Source organism: Solanum stenotomum, chromosome 8, assembly GCF_019186545.1.
Source record: "Solanum stenotomum isolate F172 chromosome 8, ASM1918654v1, whole genome shotgun sequence".
NCBI classification, from domain to species: domain Eukaryota; kingdom Viridiplantae; phylum Streptophyta; class Magnoliopsida; order Solanales; family Solanaceae; genus Solanum; species Solanum stenotomum.
The window spans coordinates 34,760,856-34,783,220 of NC_064289.1; the positions used below are offsets into that span (position 1 = coordinate 34,760,856).

The 22,365-nt window shown below is 34.3% G+C and overlaps 1 pseudogene; it reads left to right on the forward strand.

Moving 5' to 3' along the window:
* The first annotated feature begins 3,658 nt into the window (after positions 1-3,658).
* LOC125873131 (pumilio homolog 1-like) lies at positions 3,659-20,678 on the forward strand (annotated as a pseudogene).
* Positions 20,679-22,365: the final 1,687 nt, after the last annotated feature.

Sequence of the window (22,365 nt, forward strand, 5' to 3'; positions counted from 1 at the left end):
TGAGTTGTCTCCTACTGTTTTAAATGCTTTGTATAAACTGCACCTTTATTGTTGTTTTACTTTTCATTTGAGTTGAGTATCCATGAGTTGAGTAAAGCTAAGGTAAGTGTTCTTTTCAGATTCCTTTCAAGCTTATGTCATGTTTAGTTTTCTCCTTGCATGCTCGTACATTCAATGTACTGATGCCTTTCGGCCTGCATCTTTTAATGTTGTAGATACAAGTAACCATGATCAACATTCATCGCCTCGTTGACCTAGTTGAGCATTCATAGTTAGTTAGTGAGCCTCCTTGCTTCCGGAGGATTCCCTTTTTATTGCTTTGTTAGTCAGTTGTTAGGATGATCGGGGGTCTTGTCCCGACATCCCTCTTAGTATTTAGAGGCTTTATAGACAGTTAGATATGAGTCATTTAGTCTTGGATTTAAGATGTTTTGCTATAAGACTTATGTTGCTATCTTGGCTAGTTTGAATGTTTCTTTTAAGACATTCTAAGTTATTTCATAAGTTCCTTATTTGAGACTATTTCTTGTGTTTAAGTCTTCCGTTGAGTAAGTATGTCAGACCAAGGGTTCGCTTGGGGCCAACAATGGTTCTCGAGTGTCAATCATGCCCAGGGTGTAGACTCAGGGTGTGACATGGACAAATGGTGCTCAATTGGACACCCGCGCATAGTGTACGTCCCCCTTGAAAATACAATGATCAACAAAGACAATTCAAAATTTTATTTACTATATTTTTTTGTGTATTTTTTTAATGAAAATTTATTAAATATACTGAACTTGGCAATATGTTGAATAATTTTTTGTTAAAACAATGGGGCAAAACACATATGCAGACCCTTAAACTTGTCCCTAAATTTTCATTTTGGCACTCCAACTCAACCTTGTTCCATTTTAACCCTTTAACTCCAATTTTTATGTTTCATTTTGGCACCTCTAAGTGATGTGGCAGAGTGTATGCATCACACTTTCTCTAAGAGAGTAAAATACAAAAAAAATTAAAAAATAATAAAAGATTAACCCATCAACTCTATTTTTTTTATGTACTATTTAAAAACAAAATACTAATTTTACAATTTCTTTATTTCTATATATGCTCTTCAACTATAATTTTGCATTTTAAAAATCGTCGTTCATCCATTAGTTATTGTAAATAATTCAAATTGACGGATGATCATTGATTTTTTGTTAAAAAAGTAACAATTTCTTTTTGAGAGTTTCCCTGTATTTTTGCGTGTAAAAATAACCGACGAAAGTGCGTCGATTTTCTTTCTTAAGAAAATCAATGACAAACCAACGAAGTCTATCGAGTTTCAACATTTTTTTTATAGTGTTATTAATTATCAATGAACATGAGTTTTTTTTTTACTCGTATTTAGTTGAAGAAAAAAATTAGAAAGTTGGTATTTGAGTTAGTCCAAATAGATTAGATATGAAAAAAATGTGGTGTTATTTGATTTAATTAATTATTTTAAAAAGAAAATCAACACATTTTTATCGATTATTTTTCACACAATAATGTACAAAAACTCTAAAAAAAATTGATGTTCATCCATTATTATTTTTTTTTTATAAAAAAGATATGACGTTGATTTTTAAAATGAAAAAGTGGAAATGAAGAACATAAATAAAAATGAAGAAACTTTTTATCGTCAATTTTTTTCCTAGAGTTTTTGTACATTATTGTGTGAAAAATAATCAACAAAGTGTGTTGATTTTCTTTTTAAAACAATTAATTAAATTAAATAACACCACATATTTTTTTCATCTCTAATCTATTTGGACTAACTCAAATACCAGTTTTCTAATTTTTCATTCAACTAAATACGAGTAAAGAAAAACTCATGTTCATTGCTAATTAATAACACTATAAAAAAATGTTGAAACTCGATAGACTTCGTTAGGTTGTCATTGATTTTCTTAGGAAAGAAAATCGACACACTTTCGTCGGTTATTTTTCACGCAAAAATATAGAGATACTCTCAAAAAGAAATTGTTACTTTTTTAAAAAATAATCAATGATCATCCATCAATTTGAATTTTTTACAATAACTAACGGATGAACAATGATTTTAAAAATGCAAAATTGCAGTTGAAGAGCATATATAGAAATAAAGAAATCATAAAATTAGTATTTTGTGTTTAAATGGTACATAAAAAAAAATAGAGTTGAAGGGTTAATCTTTTATTACTTTTTTAAATTTTTTTTTTATTTTTTTTTTATTTCACTCTCTTAGAGAAAGTGTGATCAAAGGCGGCGCCAGGATTTCATGTCAGTGGGTTCTAAATTTTTAAAAAGAACAACGATCTTAACCTAAAGTAACAATCATCAAATTAACAAACAAATACAAGTATCTAATTCACTAAAAATGACAAAATACTTAAACATTTTTTTTTTATATATATATATATATATATATATATATATATATATATATATAAGCATTATAATTACAATTGCATTCGACGAGTTGTCATATTTTGAAAACGATCAATGATCACATCATTAGGTACACTTTCAAACAATTCATCTTCTATATAACAAACTAAACAATCATTTAAAAAGTCATTGTCCATTATGCTTCGCAAGTCCTTTTTAATGAAAGATAAATATTTTTTTAAATTAAAATTTTGAACATTTTTAGTATAATCTTCAATATTGTTCTAAGTGAGATTAAAATTATTGAATTCAGCAATAATATTTTGGTACCTAAAATAAATATTTTACTAGTTTCACTATAATCTTGAACCATTAATGCCGTCAAAAGTTGAAATTTTAAAAAGCAAACAATAATTAATATAATATAATCAATTATCAATATGTTGGATAACCCTAGAATCAAAGATTAAAAATCAATTTTTGAATAACTAATTGTACAATGTCAAAGCAAACAAATAAGGAAAAAAAAAGGGAGAGGCAAGAGTACACACCGGAGACTAGATGTTGGATAACAACAATTAGATCAACAATAAAAGTTAGAACCCTAACTTTTGAAAAAAAAATGAGTTAAACTTTTTGAATGTGAGTAGAAATCAATAGTCAGATATTGTAGTTTCAGAGTACGATACAAATACTATTTTTCTTTGTTTTTTTTTTTCATTTAACAATTATTTTTTTAATTATCCAAAAAGACTGGGGCTACCAGGATTCGAACAGACATCCCGCACGGACGAATGATTTCGTTGGGTACGCAGTGACCATTGGGTCAAACGCCTCAGTGTTATTATGGGTTCGCAGGAAATATATATACATTTTACTTCAGAATTTAATACAAATATAGGGTCTATGGAAAAGCCAGTGGGTTCGGCCGAACCCCCATCGACTACTGTAGCTCCGCCCCTGAGTGTGATGCATACACTCTGCCACATCACTTAGAAATGTCAAAATGAAACATAAAAATTGGAATTAAAGAATTAAAATGGAATAAAATTTAGTTGGAGTGCCAAAATAATTTTTTTTTTTTTTTATTTGACCAAACAATGGAGAGATCATCTAGACATTTAATTTATACATTTATGCATGCCGCTAGACTAGAAAACTAATAATTTACATCCAAAATCGTGAAATAAAACCCTAAACCGATGCCTTACCGTAAGAAGTAAAACTCTCAATCTGAGCCGTCCATCTGTTGATCAAACGGTACACTACTGTTTATCAGTCCTCATTTTCTTCCTTCACTGTTAGAGTGCACTTCCCCGTGGAGCTTTCTCTGAAACAATGACTTCATCCTTCTCCATTTGATGATCAACTAAAATTGTGTGATGCTGCTAAAAAGTTGTGAGCGTTTTGCAGTTTTGGAGGTGCAATGATTACTGATAGTTATTCAAACGTCGGAATGCTACAAGGAACCAACGAATTTAGGAGGCAGCAACAGGAGATTGATCGAGAGAGAGTGCTTAGCATGTTCCCAACTGATTCTACTTCTCCCACAGTTGAAGGATCACTTAGCACTTTCAGTTGCATTGCTTTTGATTTTGGTTGTCTTTCAGAAGAGGAATGGAGGTCTGATTCAGCCTACATTGCTTACTACTACTCCAACGTCAACCTTAACCCTCGCCTTCCGCCCCCTCTTCAGCGTCTGCAAGGTGCCGGAGCTACTAATGCTGTGGCATTAGGGGGTATTGGAGATAACAGGAAATTTAATCAAGATGACAAGGGAGCGGATCATAAATCACTTTTTTCGATGCAGTTAGGAGTTGATGTTGAAGATGGAGATATTGGAATTGAGGACGAGAAGGAATGGAGTCGAGATGGACTTATTGGGTTACGTGGGCTTGGATTAGGAACCCAGCAGAAGATTGTTGATGAGATGATTCAGGTGCAAGAGAAATGGAAAATACAATAGGATGTTTGAAGTATTGGTTTGGTTTGTTAGCTTTACGTTTCTAATCAATTTGTTATCTAATTTGTTGTGCCTGTTTAGTAACTTTGAAATGTTATTCCTGTTTATAGAGGTTGTTGAATGCTTTCTGTTAATATCCCTTTCTGCATATGGAAGACGATTCTTTGATATTGTAGTAACATGCTTGTTATGTCTGCATTTTTGGATATTGCTTGTCCGTAATATTACTATTTGTATTCATGTATTGGCTTGGTTTTCCCCTTCGGAATTATTACTTCTTTAATTATATATATGTCATAATTGCTTTTTTCAAAGCTTTTCCTTGATTGTCAAAGTGTGTTCATTAGTATTTTATAATGTGTGAAGTTTTTCGACCCGTGCGTTTTGGATACCTTGGACTCAAAAGGAGAAAAGGAAAAAGAAGGTATATATATAGTTAAAACGTTCACTCTTGGATTTTATCCACTCAAAAGTTGGTGGTCCGAGGATCAAGCGCATGTCGGTTAATTGCTGTTGTGAATTGTGTATTGTGTCTACTTGTCATTTCTGAAATCTGTTGAATTGACTTTCTATTTTTATTATGTCTGCCAGATTTCCTGTTATTATGTCTCTATAGTTGTCATTTCTTGCAAAAAAAATTCTTTATTGAGTTGGAGTATCACATTTGTAGCCTGAGGTATCTTGGACTCTTTCAGGCAACATATCCACAATAAATTATTTTTCTTGATCTCGAGGAAATTGGTCAAAAGGGTTTCTGCAAATGTGTAATCCTTTCTCTGGTGCCTTTGTACACTTTGTGGACTTCATTATTTTAAATCTGTCCTAGTATTTGGTTGCTCCAGCTTGTTCAACGGGACAGCATATGCTTGGGTATGACTTATGAGAGTTAATCATCATATTTTTCAAGTTGGGAATGTTGTGTGTCAGACACGTGTTGGGAAGAGAATCCAAACACTTTCACTCATTCGATTTCCCCATTTCCTAATAGACAATTTGCTCCTCATACCGATGCCAACAATTGTCCTTTTCCTTTTTTCACCAGCACTGCTCAATGTCATGGTACACCTGTAAAAGATTGTATTATCATTTATTTTGGTGACTGCGGTCTGTCCGAGTTTGTTATTCACAATTCATGTCATTGTTAGTGACATTTTCGATGTACCTTGAGAAACCTCATACCGATGCCAACAATTGTCCTTTTCCTTTTTTCACCAGCACTGCTTAATGTCGTGGTACACCTGTAAAAGTTTGTTTTATCATTTATTTTGGTTTACAATTTACCTAGTTCTTATGATTACTTTTTAGTGTGCTTGCAAGTTGTTTTTTTTTTTATTCTTCCTATATTCAGCTTGTTGCACAAGTTCTTTTTTCTTTCTGCTGACTTCATTTAAAGGGCTGTGGGCATATTGTTCTGAGACTTCTTTGGAAATGTAGGGTGGTATGAGTCACACAACATCTACTTCGAGGCATTCTTCTCGTCCAGCTAGCCGTGCATTTGGTGATGTTGTTGATCCTTCTGAGTCCCAATTTGCTCATCTCCATCATGAGTTGACATCTTTGGATGCAGTACATTCTCATGCAAAGATTCAAGGCACATCTGCACTCCAAAAAGTCAACACATCAGGCTCTCAATCTTCTGCTTCTGCTTTGGGTGCATCATTGTCACAAAGTACCAACCCTGACCCTCAGCTTGTAGCTAGAGCTCCTAGTCTTCGTTTTCCTTCTACTGGTGGAGGAAGGATAAGCTCACTAGACAAAAGAAACCTAGATGTCCCAAACACATCAGAGAACATTTCATCTAATATTGGCGAGTACACTGATCTGGTAACTGCATTTTCTGGCATGGGTTTGTCAGTGAATGCTACGGGAGATGAATGGAAGCATCAAAACACTCAAATTCATAATGAGATTGACTATCACCGGAACCTCTTTCATTTGCAGAAGGATCAAAATCCTATAAAATAGCATTCCTATTTAAACAAGTCTGAATCAGTTCAGTTTCATAAATCTGCATGTTCCTCTGCTGCTTCATACTTGATAGGGCCTTCTACCCCAACTCTCAGCAGTGGAGGAAGTTCACCATTGTACTATCCAACTGTTGATAGTCCTAATTCAATGTTGTCTCCATATGTTTTAGGAGGTTATGGTATGAACCCTTCATCACTGTCAATGTCGGAAAGCCAACTTGGTGGTGGTAATTTTCCTTCATTATTTGAAAATATTGCTGCTGGGGCAGCAATGGGTGCCTGTAGAATTGACCCTAGAGCAATTGGAGGAGGCCTGAATTTGGGTCCTAATCTGTTGGCTGTCGCAGCTGAATTACAGAACATTAATAGACTTGGTAATCAGACCTTGGGTGGTTCAGTGCAATTGTGTCAGATGGATCCCATGCACCTTCAGTACTTGAGATCAGCCGAGTATCTTGCTGCTCAGCTATCAGCTGTCAATGACCCAACGGTTAACAGGGAATCTCTTGGCAATTCATACATGGATTTGCTTGAGATTCAGAAAGCATATATTGAGGCGCTGCTTGCGTCTCAAAAATCACAGTATGATTTTTCTCGTCTTGGAAAATCTTGTGGCTTTAATAATGGTTACTATGGTAATCTAGGTCTTGGTGTTAATATGTCGTATCCTGGAAGTCCTTTGGCTAGTGCATCTCTTCAAAATTCTCCCTTTGGACCTGATAGTTATGTGAGGTATGGGGAAAGGTATGTACATTTTCCTTTAGGAATGAGGAACTTATCTGGTGTAATGGGAGCTTGGGATTCTGACCCTGGTTCTAACTTGGGAGAATGCTTTGCTTCTTCATTATTGGATGAGGTTAAGAGCAACAAAAGTAAGTGTTTTGAGTTGTCGGAGATTGAAGGCCATGTTGTGGAGTTCAGGTGAATTTAGTGTCTAATACTTCTTTCCTTCCATTTCATCTGGACTTATATAAGTTTATAAGTTGATTAAAAGCCTTCTGTTATCAGTGTGGACCAGTATGGAAGCAGGTTCATTCAACAAAAATTGGAGACTGCTACCACAGAGGAGAAGAACATGGTTTTCCGTGAAATTATGCCCCAAGCTCTCTCATTGATGACTGATGTGTTCGGTAATTATGTGATCCAAAAGGTGTGTTCGTGCAGATATGTTTTTTTTTTCACAATCATTTTGGATGTGCTTGTTAGCCCAAGTCAATATTTGGTGTATCTTGTCTTTACTTTGTGAGCAAAATGCTCTGATTCATAAGGAATCAGAAACATGATCTTCTTTGTTCTCTTTTTTTCTTTCTTTTTCACTTTTTCAGCTTTTTGAACATGGAAGTGCATCTCAGATTAGAGAACTAGCTGACCAGCTCAATGGGCATGTACTAACACTTTCTCTTCAAATGTATGGTTGCCGAGTGGTTCAGAAGGTATTAATTGTGTTAGTAATTATATCTGTTCATAAATTGATTGCCATACCATCTTTCATACTCTTTATAATCTGGATTCGTTACACTTTATAATTTACGATAATGTATGATGTGTAGTGTCATTCAGGATGATTTTTATCGCCTGATCCTTATGTGTCCTGTTAAGAGCCTGTTTGGCCACACTGCCAGAAACTGCTTATGTTTAGTAGCGTTTTTATCAGAATAACTTCAGAAAAGTACTTTTTGAGGGTAGCCGTTTGTGTTTGACCAATTCATCAGAGAAGTGCTTTTTCTTTATTTGATAAGCAGATTGTGTTTGACCAATCTTTTCAAAGAGTGCTTTTGCGTGTCAAATTATGAAAAAGGGTAGTATCAAGGTTCATTTTACAATTAATATTATTTAAGATAGAAATAAATTAAAAATATTTTATTATTTCCAATCATTAGAAATAGACAAAAAATTATAGTAAGAATATATATAGTAAGAATTAAAATTGTACTTAAATTAACAAGGAATAGTTTGGTAAACAAAAATTTATAGTAAGATTATATATATATATATATATATACATATTTAAACCACTCCCTAGGAGCTTCTACCCTTTTTGCTCCCATGGTGACTGGAACTCACAACCTTCGGGTTGGAAGTTAGGGGTGCTCACCATCCGAGCAACTCCCTTTTATCTATAGTATAAGAATATTTTTGTCTTGATTTTTTTTAATTGTTTGTTTCTACCTTCTCTATTTCAAAGAGGAGAGGAGAAATGGTAGAAAGATAAAGGAAAAGGAGATCGCATTTATAGTTGAGAGACTATTCCAAAGAGGATGATGAGAAGGAGACGGGTAAGGAGTGGTAGAAACAAAAAAAAAAATGGAAAAGGTTTAATTAATAAAGGATAGTTTGGTAATTATAAATTTATGGTACATATATTTTTGTCTTGTGAAATTAATTTTCTGCTTCTGCGTCTTTGCAAGTAGATAGAGTTTGTATCTTCATCCCATAAGTAAAATAAATTGTTTATGTTGTTGCTCAAGAGCACGTTTCTATTTTGGCCAGACACCTCAAGTCTCAAAAACGTTTTCTTTTTTGAACAAAAAAGGAGTGTTGTTAGCTTCCCAAAAACTTGGAAAACAGGCTACTAGTCTTGTTTTCTGCTGGCGTATGTATGGTAATTTAGCAAGTAACGTTAGTTGAGAAGTTGAATCACAAACTGATGTTAAAATAGGCCTTCCTTTGGAAACTCCAGTAATTCAACAAATGAAAGGCGTTGCTGTGTTGTTTCAATTTCACATCACTGGTTTCTGATGTTCTTCTAGTGTTCTTGTCTTTTCCCTTCTCTTCATATTTCCTTCCCTTCTTATTTATTTTTAAAAATGTCGTATTTTTTCCATGGAAACATGCTAGAGGATCACCATAGCTATTACTGGGGAAATAGTTAATTCGTTTTGAAGAGAATTATGTTGCAAAATTGGCTACGTATTGCTAGAGCTGTGGAAAAAGTTAATACCCTTGCAACTTGGCTATTATCCTATCACATAAAGTGGAATCTCATTTCTTCATAAGCTAAATTACTGGGGCTATCTTATTCCTATGGCAGATTGTCTCCCTGGAAGCCATATTAGTTGCTTCTCGTCCTTGTTAAAAATGGACATACTATGTGATTAGGAGCTAAACATCCAAAATTTTGCCTTGTTTACTATGATCGGACTGTTATGACATAACAACTTCCTTTCTCAAATATTATGCAAAGTTCTTGTCTTAGTATGCCAAAATTCACTCTCCCAAGTAAATGGGAACCATCTGAGCTTATTTATGTATTTAGATAAGGCATACCCTTTGTAAGGTTGGAAAGTTGATACCATCTTGGTCTAATATGAAAGTAATGATTTTAAATTATGATATGAAAGTGATCATTTTGAAAAAAATAAATTATTATACGGAAATGTTGCGTAAATTTGACTTTTAGGGTTCACTGGTATCCAAGGCTTTTCGATGGAGTGGCCTTGTTTCCTGTCTCTAATTGCATTGCTATAGAACTGTTGATTCTATATCATGAATATATTGATTGGTCTTAGGTCTGAATAATACCTAGTGTCTCAACTAATGGAAATTGGCAAATTTATAATCCAATATATACATTTTCTATGCATCATACTGTTGTAAGGATTTCTTCTATGACACATCACTGTGAAATATCTGACGTTCTCTCTGTTCTTATGCCTTCTTGAATATTTCAGGCAGTAGAGGTTGTTGATCTGGATCAGCAAACCAAAATGGTCACAGAGCTTGATGGTCATGCTATGGGTTGCGTTAGAGATCAAAATGGGAATCATGTTATCCGGAAGTGTATTGAATGCATTCCCGAGGATGCCATCCAGTTTGTCGTTTCCACATTTTATGATCAAGTTGTGACATTGTCCACCCATCCATATGGATGTCGGGTCATACAGGTCAGACTGAATTGCCTGTAAATTTTTTGTTTTTCTTTGGTATTTAGTGTCTGGGGGATGATCTTTACTTCTGATTTACTTTCTCATGACAGAGAGTCTTGGAACATTGCCATAATCCTGAAACACAGAACATTGTGATGAAGAAGATTTTGCAATCTATTTGCATGCTGGCACAAGATCAATATGGCAATTATGTCGTTCAGGTCTGCTGCATATCTCAACCTCCATAGCTAATTACCAATGGGATGTTTCAAGAGAATGATAATTTACCTGAAGATGTGCACTAATCTATTAAAACTTAAAACCATCATCTTCTTTTCCATACTGGTTTCTCTTTTCTTTTTTGAAAAAGATTGGTACATGAACTTTTGGTGTTTAATTTTTTCATTTGTTAGATAGTGCATTGTGGAGAAGGCCTCTGATATACCACCATTCTTTATATTTAAGGACTTTTCATTTGTCTCTCAATGGGACAGATAAATGAAAATTGATGTTAACGTTTATTTAAATTCCCATGTGGATTGGCGTACAATTTTTATTCATAAATTTGATGCATTTCTCATTCTTAGCAAATCTTCACGCATTCTCATGTCTCAATGTTGTACAGTTGATAAGAATCAGGCCGAGGTCCTCAGCTCTCCCTATTTTGGGGGTTGGGTAGAAATTTTATTCTCTTATCGTGTCTTAGCTTAGATGTTTGACTACTCCTGTAGTACTGATTTGTTTTGTAATAGCACGTCTTGGAACATGGAAAGCCAGAGGAGCGCACTTCTATAATTAATAAGCCGATGGGGCAGATAGTTCAGATGAGCCAGCAGAAATTTGCCTCAAATGTTGTGGAGAAGTGTTTAACCTTTGGAACTCGTGAAGAACGCCAGACATTGGTAGATGAGATGCTTGGCTCTGACGATGAAAATGGTCCTCTTCAGGTCTGTTAGTTTTCAGATTCTTCCTTCACTAGTGGTATGCACTGTTTACTTAGAGTTCTCTGTACTTTTGGCTGTCTAATATAAACATGATCTACTCAGATATAATTTCTCTTTTTAGGTGGCCTGATGTAGATGATTTTCTGTGAACAAATGCTTCTTGTCACAAGCATTTGTCCTTAACTAGTGAAATCGGGTAAATGCACAGCTTGGGCTTTTCCTATGGTGTGGGTTGGGTTGTGATGAGCACAAACACTATGGGGTTGTTTGGTTGGAAACAAGTTATCCCAGGATAACTTATCCTGAGGTTAAGTTATCCTGGGATAACTTGTCCCACCATGTATATGGGATAACTTATCCCATCACTATGATATAAATGGTGGAATAAGTTATCCCAAACATGACAACCAAACAAGATAATTTTTTTTATCCCATCACTATTTCCTTATCCCATCACTATTATTTTTAATCCCTCACACAACGAGCCCTATAAGTTTAGCACTAAGTATAGTATAAAGATCGTCTCCACATGGATTGGTGCAAATAATAATTCAACCAAATCTTGCTAACTATTATTCAGGTGATCAAAAGAAGAGAGTTGGTTGTGGTTATGAACCACATTTATAGACTAAATGACAATTTAAAACAATTGGTTGGGTAAAAGACGAAACAAGTGCATAATGATAGTCGTGATTTGACCATGTTCATTGATCACATCTAAAGTTCTATCGATTCTCTCGAATTTGATAGTTGATTAGAGTATCATTAAGAGTTAGATTTCTCTTCCGAGTAAATCTCAAGTTAAAGAAATAAACTAATTATAACACAGTGATCCTAATATGTAAGAACATGTTATGGATTATTCTTAAGGAAGTAATGTCTATCGACTATTTTTCCGTGTGATTCAATCAACAATCATCAACAAGCTCTTTTAATTACTTTAGAGAAGATATATTGATTCAAACCCACACAAGATTATGCAATAATATTCATAAGATATTCCTCTTTCGATTAAATAAGATAAGGGAAAAAGGTCAAATATACCCCCGAACTTTTGAAAATGGTATGTATATATCCTTCGTTATACTTTTGGGCCATACATACCCTTACCGTCATAATTTTGGATCATATATACCCTTTGATCAAACGGAAAAACACGTGGCATGTTCTCAAATATTTGCCCTATTTTATTTTATTTTTTATCCAAAATTTAATCTCTCTCTTCTCTTTCTCTCTCCAAGTTCATATTCTGTTTTTTCCTCTCTCTCACCGGCGGCACCAGAAATGTCGCTGTATCACTGGAAAATTCTCTCAATCTTCGACACATTTCACATTTTTATATATAATTTTAATTGATCTCTCATCCATAAGGAAAGAAAATTAAATAATCAGTTAGGGCTCGTATCTGTTTCTTAGCCAAAGATCGAACTTTTGGTTGATTTGTTTTCCTAATGTGGTTGAGATTTAGGGTTTATGGTGTATTTCGGAAAACACTTTCTGGAAGATCTAATTGCTTTAGTTTTGATTACATTTGTGAAGGATAAAATTCCGTTCTCTGTTCTCTTGGTGCTTAGATTTGAGTAGTTTGATCTGCTCACTTTTTTTTGTTTTTGAATTGTGAGTGTTGAATTTTTCTCAAACATATTTTGGTCTACAAAGCTTGAAAATTGCAGATCTGCAGAGCTTGAAATTGCAGACCTTCACCATTGATCTGAGATTTATGGGAGGGGGAGTGATGGAAATCTAGAGACCTTGAAAATAAATCGGTGTTGAATTATTGACATCAAAATTTGAGAAGGATCTTGCCAATAGTGATTAATTGGAAATGGGTGTTGGATCGGTGTTGAAATTAGATGTATTGATATTGGAGATCAAAGAAATCAGCCAAGTGAATGAATGGATTTAAAAATAAAAAAAAATTGGATAAAAAAAATTAAATTTTGGATTAAAAAAGTTAAATTCTGGATAAAAAATAAAATAAAATAGGGCAAATATTTGAGATCATGTCACGTGCTTTTCCGTTTAATCAAAGGGTATATATGATCCAAAATTATGACAGTGAGGGTATGTATGACCCAAAAGTATAACGGAGGATATATATGTACCATTTTTGAAAGTTCGGGGGTATATTTGACCTTTTTTCCATAAGATAATGAACATAGTTGCAATTTAATTAAAGCTCCCATAATAAGTTCAAAGATAAGAACGAAAATCAAAATCCCAACATACTAATCAATACAACAAGTCAACATGTTTGTCAAATACCATCTAAGAATCTACTCCATGGAGGAGAATAAGTTTACTAAGAACAAAGATGTAATAGAAGACATAGCAACCAAACTCTAAATCTCAACTCCTATTTTGCATTTAAGTAGTGTGTCGAGTGTTCCTTCTTCTCTCCTTCGTAACCTAGCCTTTTCTTTGCTCTTTTCTTTGTACTTCAGCCTTAGAGCAAGTTCCAACATCATATAGCCTTGGAGCAAGTTCCAACATCATATAGCATATGGTCCCTCGTGAAATTCCAAAAGTACCCTTCTTTTAATGTGTGCATGCCTCCACGCCGCGCGGGCGCGCCGCTGGGAGCCTGAGCAAGCGGAAGGACAACAACAACAAAACTTGCCCCGTGGGTGCGCGGTAGGAGTCCGAGCGCGGGGAAGTGCAACAACCTGCAAATGTTTGCTTTTGTTCCTTTTTTTTAATTCCCTTAGCATTCTTGTTGGCCCTTTTCACTAATCATGTTCAATACTTGAATTAGCAACCCTACACATATGCAAAGCAGACCATTAATTGCAAAATTCATATTTAAAATTTGTCTAAAATCATCTCATTCCATTGCCCATCAAATACCCTCACTTGAAGTTTTGCTCATCCCGAGCAAATTAGAACAAACTTGATCCCCTTTAGACTTTAACGCACAAATCACTAGAAACAGTAATTGATTCCAACCATCCCTATAGGTACATGCAACATTTATTGTTAAATGACTACTCATTGATAATGAAATTTAAGCGAAAATCAATCTATGAACTTTCTCACAACAATGAAGATGCAATTTTATCACCAACAAACTTATGTTCATGCATCATAGACAGAAACTCTCATTTCATATACTCTCACAAAGAAATACATTCATGTTTTTTCAGAATATCATAGGCTTGACAATCGAGTAACTCTCCACTAATGTATGCCTTCTCAAGTTAAAATCATGTAAGACTTACACGGGTGTATTTTGTGGAAAAAGGGTGTTTGTAGAATCTGAAAAATAGTAAGTCACATCACCCACTTTTTCTCTTTTTTTTTTCTTTTGGCAACCTTTGCTTTCTTTTGAAAACACATCCAACAACTTTCGTTACTTTTCAACACATGGCTAGATTCAACTCTCTTTTTTTTGTTTTTATAATTCAATTCTCTACACTTCATCTTATAATTCCAATTAAGAGAGTGACACACGAGAGATTAGACTGGAGAGCTGTATCAGCTAATCAAAGAAAATAGATTATTATAAGGCTCAAATTGGTTGACTAGGGATACTTGTCATGAACGTTTGGTGAATTTAGGCCAGTAGTTGGTTAATCAAAGGAAGCCTACAATCATATTTTTCTCAAGAAGTCCTAGAATTTTGCCTAAACAACTACCATGCTGAGTTCTAGATTCTTTAAGGCATGAGTACACATCTAGATATTTTCACCACACAATATTCAAGGATTGATAATGCTTCAACTTCACATGCCAACAAGTGTGTAAATTTCAAAAATAAAACAAGCAACACAACATCTAGATAGAAATTAGTCAATATCTACCTCTAGCACTTGTTCAACAATTATGCTATGATTCTTATCCTAAAAAAGTCTGATTCAAAACAAAGATGATTATGACATAAGAATCAGGCAAAAAACCCATAGAAGTACAATAAAGAAGTTACCCTCGCAAGAAAAACTCTTTTTTTTTATTTACAACTCCTTCACCCCCACACTTAAGCTATGACATGTCCCCATGGCATAAAGAAACTACAAAAGTAAAGGAAACTTCCCTGACTTTCTTCAATCAGTGTCAGAAACAATGTTGGGGTCCATTGTGCATACTCGGCCAAACGTGCGTAACTAAGTCATGATCTTTTTATCCGACGTGTTAACAATGAGTTCATCCATCTTCGTATGCATATCAACCATCAAAGATTGTATCTCAGTTACTTGAGTTTTAAGGGAGTGTAATCGCTCCTCCCATGACCGTTCCATTGAATCCTGAGTGCCTTGAGCAGGTGGCACTACATGATCGGGCAACTCTTCCACTTCATCAGAGTCATCCTTGCTTGCTATCAACTCTAAACTTTGGATCAGCCGTAAGAGTAACATGTGACTTCTTGAATTTAACACCGGAAAGTTGACATAGCCTTGTGATAAGAGCCGGAAAGAAATAACCATACTTGGGAGAGGTGACTTTTTCTAACATCTATTCTTCAATTAATATGCCAGACATGATGAGCAATTTTTTCATTAAACAAAAGATAAGGGCCGCTCTAAAACCGTGTACCTCAGTTGTATTGGTGGAGGGAAGGATATGTCTAGTGATTATATGCTACCAACACTTTGCCTTAGTGTTCTGCACTGGCTGTACTGATGCATAGATAACCTCAGTGAACATGTTCCATTGGTAAGGCTCTTTCTTGTATGTCTTATGATATGCATCACGTGTCCACTAAATCTTGGGAGGTTATAGGTACGTTCAATGACTTCTTGTGCAAAATTTATCTCTTCCCCCCGTACCATATAAGCAAGATGCTCATGTTGCATAGAATTTCATCACAACTGTCATATTAGCCTCCTTGGGTTGCTCAAATAGAATTTCCCATTGGCGATGCACATTGTCCTAGTAAACCTTGTTGAATTCGCCTATCAAGGAACCCCTAGCAACTCCTTTTTTGACTATGACTTTTCTGAATGATTTCACTTTTAAACCGTTGTTGATCTTCCCAAGAAACAAATCTGGTTGCATCAAATGACTTCAACGATTTCGACTCTTTTTCTTTTGAAGATGTTGAATCTTTCCTTGTCGAAGAACTTGCCTTTGTGCTTGGAACAACCCCTACATTTTTTGCTTTCTTGGATTTTCCATTTTGTTGAGTGTCCTGTCAATTAGAAAAATAATCCAATCAATATAATCTTGACATTCCAATCTTAACAATGTGCACCAAAAATCATGATATGCGATTGCCTTTTTCTTCTTTTATTTTTTCTAAAAAGTTGTTCTTCTCCTTTTCTTTTATTTAGACATTTTATCTAGTACCTTGTGTGCATTCATGTTGTTACTTCAATTGCAACAAAATGAGTATAATCTACACCCAACAATCAAGTAGCCAACAATATTGACATTGTTATACAACTTAGTTCATTAAACTATTCAAAACAAATACATACAATTCTTCTTGCACAAACTTTATGTTGATTAAAGAACCTTGAAACAAAGAAGAATTGTATGTATTTGTTTTGAATAGTTTGATGAACTAAGTTGCATAAGAATGTCAATATTGTTGTCTACTTGATTGTTGGGTGTAGATTATACTCATTTTGTTACAATTGAAGTAACAACATGGATGCACACAAGGTATTTGATAAAAATGTCTCAATGAAAGAAAAAGAGAAGAAAACTTGGAAAAAAAAGAAAAGGAAAAAGCAATCACAATTTATGATTTTTGGTGCACATTGTTAAGATTGGAATGTCAAGATTATATTTGATTGGATTATTATTGGCAGGACACTCAACAAAATGGAAAATCTAAGAAAGAAAAAAATATTTAGGGGTTGTTCCAAGCACAAAAGCAAGTTCTTCGAGGTTCAAAATCTTCAAAAGGAAAAGAGCCGGAACTGTTGAAGTCATTTGATGCAACCAGATTTGTTTCTTGGGAAGCTCAATAACACTTTAAAAGTGAAATCATTCAAAAAAGCCACAGTCGAAAAAGGAGTTGATAGGGGTTCCTTGATAGGCAAATGCCAGATCTGGCTTACTTGGAGATCATGCGTCGCCAGTGGGAAATTCTTTTTGAATAGTTGTGGAAGTTTATGTGACTTGCCTGAACATGAGTATCTTGTTTGTATGGTATGGGGGAAGGAGGTAAATTTTGCACAAGAAGCCATTGAACACACCTATAACCTCCCAAGATTTAGTGATACGACACGTGATGCATATATAATACATACAAGAAACTAGAAAGAGCCTTACCAATGGAACATGTTCGCAGAGGTTATCTGTGCATAGTGCAGTAGTTGAAAGGTGAACCACAAATTCCACTCTAAGAGTTTGAACACCAAGGCAAAGTGTTGATTGCATATAATCTCTAGCCATATTCTTCCCTCCACAAATACAACTGAGGTACATGGTTTTAGAGCGGCCCTTATCTTTTGTTTGATGAAAAAATTGTTTATCATGCCTGGCTTATTAATTGAAGAAGAGATGTTAGAAAAAACCACTTCTCCCAAGTATGCTTATTTTTTTCTAGCTCTTATCATAAGGCTATGTTGACTTTCCGCTGTTAAATTCAACAAGTCAGATGTTACTCTTATGGCTGGTCCAAAGTTTAGAGTTGATAGAACGTCAATTGGAATAGAAGTAAGAGAGCCAGCAAGAGTCAAGGATGACTCTGATGAAGTGGAAGAGTTGCCCTATCACTCAGGATACAATGGGACTGTCATGGGAGGAACGATTCCACTCCCTTGAAACACAAGTAACTGAGATACAATCTTCGATGGCTAATATGCATAGGAAGCTAGGTGAACTCTTTGTTAACACGAGCAAATCAGATAAAAAGATCATGGCTTGGTTACACGCACTTGGCCGAGCATGCACAATAGACCCCTACATTTTTGTGACACTGATTGAAGAGAGTCAGGGAAGTTTTCTTTACTTTTGCAATTTCTTTATGTCATGGGGACATGTCATAGCTTAAGTGTGGGGGTGAAGGAGTTGTAAATAAAAAAAAAAAAGTTTTTCTTGCTAAAGTAATTTCTTTATTGTAATTTTATGGGATTTTTGTCTTATTCTTTTACCATTGTCGTATTTGTTTTGAATCAGACGTTGTTTTTAGGATAAGAGTCGTAGCATAATTGTTGAACAAGTGCTACAGATAGAAATTGATTGATTCCTATCTAGATGTTGTGTTGCTCGTTTTATTTTTCGAAATTTGCACACTTGTTGGCATGTGAAGTTGAGGCATTATCAATCCTTGAATATTGTGTGGTGAGAATATCTAGATGTGTACTCATGTTTGAATAAATTTAGAACTTGACATGGTAGTTTTTGAGGCAAAATTCTAGGACTTTTTGAGGAAGAATATGATTGTAGGCTTTCTTTGATTAACCTTCTAGCCTAAATTCACCAACCATTCATGATAAGTATCCCTAGTTAACCAATTTGAGCCTTATAATAATCTATTTTTTTTATTAGCCGATACAGCCCTCCTGTCTAATCCCCCGTGTGTCACTCTCTTAATTGGAATTATAAGCGGAAGTGTAGAGAATTGATTTATGACAAAAAAAAGGAAAGAGAGGCAACTGAATTTAGCCATGCGTTGAAAAGTAACGGAAGTTGTTGGATGTATTTTCAAAAGAAGGCGAAAGTTGCCCAAAAAAAAGAAGTGAAAAAGAGGGGGATTTGGCTTATTATTTTCAGATTCTACAAACACCCTTACCACAAAATATACCCGTGCAAGTCCTACATGATTTTAACATGAGAATGCCTACATTAGTGGAGAATTACTTGATTGCCAAGCTTATGGTATTCTGGAAAAACATGGTGTATTTCTTTGTGAAATGAGAGTTTCTGTCTGGAAAAACATGGGGTATTTCTTTGTGAAATGAGAGTTTCTGTCTGGAAAAACATGGTGTGTTTCTTTGTGAAATGAGAGTTTCTGTCTGTGATGCATGAACATAAGTTTGTTGGTGATAAAATTGCATCTTCGTTGTTGTGAGAAAGTTCATAGATTGATTTTCGCTTAAATTTCATTGTCAATGAGTAGTTATTTAATGATGAATGTTGCATGCACCTATAGGGATGGTTAAAGTCGATTATTGTTTCTAGTGACTTGTATGGTTCTGGTTTCCAGTATAACTTGTTCACCAACCAACGACCCCTAAATGAACAATGGAAAAGAAAAGCTGCTTGAAGTGGAGAAATGGAGGATAGCTACTTTGAAAACCACATTTCTTCCATCAAATATGGTTCTGGTGAAGATTTTGCAAGTTATCAATTTATGCCAGTTTTCCTTTCTTATCCTATGTATTGAAAATTTTATTTTTAAGAACTTATCAGGCATACTTCTTGGACATGGATACTCAATTTCCTTATGTTAAATGACAATTAATATTTAGGGAGTCAAATAACTTCTTATTATGTTCAATTATGATTTCTTTAAAAACATTTTATAATATCTTTACTTACAAAAAATTGTGAATTATAATACTTTGTATATAGTTTCTAAGTATGTGATATTTATTCAAGAAGTAGGAATTGATTTCTAGATTCATTCTGAAAATTACATAATTTCAGCTTGTACTGTCAAATTCTTTTTGTTGATGGGAGAGGGTATTTGTGAGCAACTGTCTTTCAACTTCAGGCAGTAGGAAAAGTATCTTGCTGGTGTTGATAGGGTGCTCGTTTATGTATGATTTATGTGCAGGTGATGATGAAAGATCAGTTTGCAAACTATGTTGTACAAAAAGTGCTGGAGAACTGTGATGACCAGCAACTTGAACTAATTCTCAACCGAATCAAAGTTCATTTAAATGCTCTGAAGAAATATACCTATGGAAAGCACATAGTTGCCCGTGTAGAGAAACTAGTTGCTGCTGGAGGTATTCTTTCTTTTGCCTCCCTTCTCGCCTTATGATAAGTCAAGTCTTTACCTGTCTATATTTTGTTATACTGACATCTCATTTTATGGTATCAATATTTCTTCCATAGTTCACTCAATATCTTCTTTTTGTCTATGTTAGTTTTGCTATACTCTAGTTTGAACTTGATGAAGCTGCCTTCCCCACCCCTCCCCCACCATCAATTCTGGAACTTTGCACTAAATATTAAATTTGTCTATGGTCACAAAGTGCCCAGAGTGGAAGTGCATTTCTAACTAGGTGTTGCATGTTTTGCAGAGAGGAGGATCAGCTTTCTGGCTTCGTATTCTACTTAGATGGCATATGAAGGAAATTGTACAGCTAACTGAGGCTAGGTCGAGTGTCCTCGTCTTTGTTCTGTTGTCTAGCTTTGGCTCTATCTGTTACCATGGAGCATCTTTAAAAAAAAAATGTTTGTAGTACTTGAGTTGTACATTATTAGTTCGAGGTGTATACGTAGAGTTGGGTTAGCCATTAGGTGAGGGCTCAGATGTTAAACATACCTGATGCCACTGTCGATGAGATAAAAGTAACTGTACAAGGGGTGTAAAAGTTAAACTGTAGAAGTCTGTTCGTGACTGTACAAATGTTGCCATGTGCAGAGCCTATGATTTTTAGGTTGCCATGAGGTTTTCCTAATGTATGGATAATTATTTTTCTTTAAATAAAATAAAGTGTTTTCTATCAGATTTTCATTTTAATCATGCTAGTAGCATGCAAGTTTCTATGTGGCCTTTTAATCTCCAATTTCCTGTTTTTTGCAATAGTAATTTTTCTTTCAAAATTTCTTGGGAAAATCATTTTTGAAAATTTTCTTAAAATTACTAATTTTGGGTGGGTGGGGGGTTTATGAGTATGTTATTAGGCATTAAAAGCTTTATCATAATATTCTTTCCTTAAAGGTATTAGTCTAATTATTTCTCTTATATTTTCTAGTATGTATTCTATGTATTGTATATTTTGGATTCTTTGATATATTTCTATATTTTCTTTTATTAGATCTCCTAGTAAAGTTATTTCTTCAGTAGTTTCTTGCCAGTGTTGGAAGTATTCGTAATTTATCATTAGTCTGAGTATTCTAATTCTAGATCGCAAATATTAATTCGTTCTAGGTCTATATCTATTTCATTTATTTCGTCTATTTCATACCATGTTTGAGTTGCTAGTTCTAGTTCTTCTAAGTCAAATATTTTTTCCCATATCATTCTTCTAAATTCAATTATTTTTATATTTTTTAGAATATATAAAATCAGTGTTTCATAAGCTAATATCATTTCATCATGTAGATAAGTAGTCATATTAATGATCTGTTGTTTAATTAATAATTCCCTTATATCATATGCATAATCAATGTAATTCATATTAGATTACTATAAACTAGTTTATTCTCAACCATGTCCTCCTGTCACTGTTAACATCATACTTTCAAAGGTACTCCCTTACTAACAGCGCCTCAACTCTGTTTACTCCCCTCACGACTTCCTTGCCTATGGTTTCAACTTTAGGATGACATAGTCTGGAAGTTTTTCCTTTTTTCCCCATGTTAACAAACTAGAAAACATGCTTCAAATAATTCTAGTATATAATAACTAGTATGAACTTATTTAATCATGCTATGATATTCAGGAATTAATAGATTTAGCTATGCATAATCATAAATAAATATACCTGTTTTCTATGAGATCTGGTATAATTTGCTCCATAGCATAGATTAAAACTTGATATTTATTTATTTGAGAGTATTACAAAGAGGCTTGCTTTCCGTTGAGAAAGACTTGCCTTAGATGTGCCTAATCGCTCTCTATTTATACAAGTAGAGATGCTTCTACTTACTTTACATCTGTCCTATACTATTTCTAATTTACATCTGTCCTACTACTTTAATAATGCATATTACTTTACACATGTCTATCCACGAATTTTCATACTTTAATTATTCCTACTCTACTAACCTACTTTTACAATAAGACGAACAACTTTAATTTTGCTTTTTATCTTCTCTTTTCATCTTGTCAATCTTGCTTTTTATCTTGTCTGGTGGCTCTTTATTCTAGCTGGACAGCTGGAATTACATTATCTTCTCCATAGCACTTCGAGCATTGATGATCTGGGTATCTTTGTCCAATAGTTTTGCAATAGTTTGTCATTATCTCTGGTGAAATAAAATTCCTTCGTATTGCTCTTGTAGTTGGTTGTTGTTCTGGTTTTAATAAGTTTAATATCCATTGTCATATATCTTCCATATCTGCTTCTCTGATTTCTCTGGAATTTGAATATATCAAAGTTTGTTCTCTTGCATAGTAGCTCTATACTGAATTTTCAATTAAATAATTGGTTGTTAACTCGTTCAAAATAGTAGCTATT